This window comes from Nicotiana sylvestris, chromosome 10, assembly GCF_000393655.2.
Source record: "Nicotiana sylvestris chromosome 10, ASM39365v2, whole genome shotgun sequence".
Classification (NCBI taxonomy): domain Eukaryota; kingdom Viridiplantae; phylum Streptophyta; class Magnoliopsida; order Solanales; family Solanaceae; genus Nicotiana; species Nicotiana sylvestris.
Genome location: NC_091066.1, coordinates 63963292 through 63967646, shown reverse-complemented (window position 1 = coordinate 63967646; position 4355 = coordinate 63963292).

Below are 4355 nucleotides of genomic sequence, written 5' to 3'. Positions count from 1 at the left end.
ATTAGACCTAGTGTTTCACCTTGGGGTACGCGGGTGTTGTTTGTTAAGAAGAAGGACGGATCGATGAGAATGTGTATTGATTACCGACAGTTGAACAAGGTTACTTTCAAGAATAAGTATTTATTGTCGAGGATTGATGATTTGTTTGATCAGCTTCAGGGTGCCAAGGAATTTTCGAAGATTGACTTGAGATCTAGCTACCATCAGTTGAGGATTAGGGCATCTGATGTCCCTAAGATAGCTTTCCGCACTCGGTACAGGCATTATGAGTTCTTGGTTATGTCATTTGGGTTGACAAATGCACCAACAGCTTTTATGGATTTGATGAACAGAGTGTTCAGCCCTTACTTGGATTCATTTGTGATAGTCTTCATTGATGATATTTTGATCTATTCCCGTAGCCGGGAGGAGCACGAGCAGCATCTTAGAGTGGTTCTTCAGACTTTGAGGGATAGTCAGTTGAATGCCAAGTTTTCGAAGTGTGAGTTCTGGTTGAGTTTAGTTACATTCCTAGGTCATATTGTATCAGCAGAGGGTATTCAGGTTGATCCGAAGAAAATTGAGGCAGTCAAGAACTAGCCTAGACCAACATCAGCTACAAAGATCTGGAGTTTCTTGGGATTGGCAGGCTACTATTGTCGGTTTGTAGAGGGTTTTTCATCTATCGTAGTCCCGATGACTAGGTTGACCCAGAAGGGTGCCTAGTTTAGATGGTCAGATGAGTGTGAGATGAGCTTTCAGAAGCTCAAGACAACTCTAACTACGGCACTCGTGTTGGTTTTGCCCACAGGTTCTGGGCCTTATACAGTTTATTGTGATGCATTTCGCATTGGAGTTGGTGCGGTGTTGATGCAGGATGACAAGGCCATTGCCTGTGCATCACGACAGTTGAAGATTTATGAGAAGAACTATCCGCTTAATGATTTGGAGTTTGCAGCCATTATTCACGCGTTGAAGATTTGGAGGCATTATCTGTATGGTGTGGCATGTGAGGTATTCACGAATCACAAGAGTCTGCAGTATTTGTTCAAGCAGAAGAAGCTAAATTTGAGGCAGAAAAGGTGGTTGGAGCTATTAAAAGACTATGATATCACCATCTTATATCATCCGGGAAAGGCCAATGTGGTGTCCGATGCTTTGAGCAGGAAGTTAGCCAGTATGGGCAGTCTTGCTTATATTCCGGTTGGTGAGAGACCGCTTGCTTTGGATGTTCAGGCTTTGGCCAATCAGTTCGTGAGGTTGGATGTTTTTGAGCCCAGCTGTGTGTTAGCTTGCATAGTCGCTCGTTCTTCCTTATTGGAGCGTATCTGAGATCGGTAGTATGATTATCCTCATTTGTGTGTCCTTAGAGACACGGTGCAGCACAGAGGTTCCAAGCAAGTTACCTTAGGAGATGATGGAGTTTTGAGATTACAGGGTCGAGTTTGTGTGCCTAATGTGGATGGGTAATGTGGATGGGCTTCGAGAGTTGATTTTAGAGGAGGCCCATAGTTCCCGATACTCTATTCATCTGGGCGCCACGAAGATGTATTAGGATTTACGGCAGCATTATTGGTGGAGAAGAATGAAGAAGGACATCGTGGCATATGTGGCTCGGTGTTCGAATTGTCAGCAGGTTAAGTACGAGCATCAGAGGCCTGGTGGTTTGTTTCAGAGGATTGAACTTCCCAAGTGGAAGTGGGAGCGGATCACTATGGATTTCGTTGTTGGGCTCCCACGAACTCAGAGGAAGTTCGAGACAATGTGGGTTATTGTTGATAGGCTGACCAAGTCAGCACATTTCATTCTTGTGGCAGTCTTCTATTCTTCCGAGAGGTTAGCTGAGATCTATATCCGGGAGATTGTTCGTCTTCATGGTGTGCCCGAGTCTATCATTTCAGATCGAGGTACGTATTTTATCTCCCATTTCTGGAGAGCAGTTCACCGAGAGTTGGGCACACGGGTTGAGTTGAGTACAGCGTTTCATCCTCAGATGGACGGGCAGTCCGAGAGGACCATTCTGATTTTGGAGGATATGCTCCGAGCTTGTGTAATTGACTTTGGAGGCTCGTGGGATCAGTTTTTTCCTTTAGTAGAGTTTGCCTACAACAACAGCTACCAGTCGAGTATCCAGATGGCTCCTTATAAGGCTTTGTATGGTAGGCGGTACCGGTCGCCAGTTGGATGGTTTGAGTTGGGAGAGGCTCGGTTGTTGGGTACGAATCTGGTTTAGGATGCCTTGGACAAGGTTAGGATTATTCAGGATAGGCTTCGTACACTGCAGTCCAGGCAAAAGAGTTATGCCGACCATAAGGTTCGTGATTTGGCATTCATGGTCGGTGAGCGGGTATTGCTTCGAGTGTCGCCTATGAAGGGCGTAATGAGATTTGGGAAGAAGGACAAGCTTAGCCCTAGGTTCATTGGCCCGTTTGAGATTCTTGATCGAGTGGAAGAGGTGTCTTACAGACTTGCGTTGCCGCCGAGCTTATCAGTCGTGCATCCAGTGTTTCATGTGTCCATGCTTCGAAAATATCACGGTGATCCATCCAACGTGTTAGATTTCAGCACTGCCCAGTTGGAAAAAGACTTGTCTTATGAGGAGGAGCTGGTTGCTATTCTAGATCGACAATGACTTGGGAGTCCGAGTCCGATATGCGGAGCCGTTATCCCCATCTTTTCCCTGACTCGGGTACTTCCTTCTTCTGTCCGTTCGAGGACGAATGGTTGTTTTAGAGATAGAGGATGTGTCACTTGTTTTAAAAATAAATTCTGTGTTCTGAGGCCTTAAAAACTCTTTCAGCATCACCTCGATTTGCGTGTGCAGTCTGGGCGCGTAGCCGGAAACCATTTTGTGAAAATATGTGAAAAATGATGAATTTTGCATTTAAAATGAGTTTGACTTGACTTCGGTCAACATTTTGGGTAAACGGACCCGGATCCATGATTTGATGGTCCCAGAGGGTTCGTGGGAAAATATGGGACTTGGGCATATGCCTGGAATCGAATTCCGAGGTCCCAAGCCCAAGAAATGAATTTTTAAAGAAAAATATTTTCTGGAATATTTATGAGTTTTTGAAAATGAAATGTGTGTAAAACTTGATGGTATCGGGCCCGTATTTTGGTTTCGGAGTCCGGTATAGGTCTTATATATGATTTAAGATAATTCTGTGTAATTTGGTAAGAAACAGACATGAAACGACGTGAATCGGATCGTTTTTTGAGAAAACTGGAAAATTTGAAGTTCTTAAGAAATTTCATGATTTTGATGCTAAATTCATAGTTGTTGATGTTATTTTAGTGACTTGAATGTGCGAGCGAGTCCGTACGATATTTTTAGGTTGGTGTGCATATTTGGTTTGGAGCCCCGAGGGCTCGGATGAGTTTCGGATAGGCCACGGGGTGGGTTTTGGACTTAGAAAGTTGCAGGTTTTCAACAGGTATGCTCAGGTCTGCAGGCTTCGCAAATGCGAGAATTCCATCGCAAATGCAAACAAAGGCCTGGGCAGGCCTGATCGCAAATGCGATAATTGGCTCGCAAATGCGGAAGGCCCCAGTCGTAAATGCGAACCCCTCAGAAAAAGGGGTGGTCGCAAATGCAATTGCAACATCAGAGACCTGTAAATTCATAACTTAGATGCATTTCAACCATTTTTCACACTCTTTCAAAACCAAAACACTCTAGGACGATTTTCAAAGGCAATTTCTTCTCCAAATCAATTGTAAGTGATTTCTAACTAGTTTTTTTCAATCTTTAACATCTTTTCACATGATTTCAACTCAAAATCAATGATTTTCATGGGGGAAATTGGGTGTTTTGGGTAGAACCTAGGTTTTTAAAAAATGGGGGATTTGGACATCGATTTGAGGTCCGATTTTAAAATAAATTATATATTTGAGTTCATGGGGGAATGGATAATCGAGTTTTGGTGCGAACCTCGGGTTTTGACTATGTAGGTCCGGGGGCAATTTTTGACTTTTTTGGTAAAACTTTAGAAAACTCATTTTCATGCATTAGAATTGATTCATTTAGCCTTTATTGATGTAATTAATTAACTTGTGGCTAAATACGAGCGAATTGGTGGTGGAATCAAGGGCTAAAGCGATAGTTGAGGCTTGAATTGTGTTTGTGACATCGAGGTAAGTGTTTGGTCTAACCTTAGCTTGAGAGATTAGGAGTCGTATCTTATTTGCTACGTGTTAATTGTGGAGTACGACGTATAGGCATGGTGACGAGTATATATACGTCGGTGTCAAGCATGCCCGTGAGTCTTGTATTGTAATTGTTATGACTCTTTTGTGGTTTATCGCGCTTCACATGTTATTATTATTATTGTTCCCTTGCCGGGATGTTATTATCATTATTGTTCCCTTGCTGG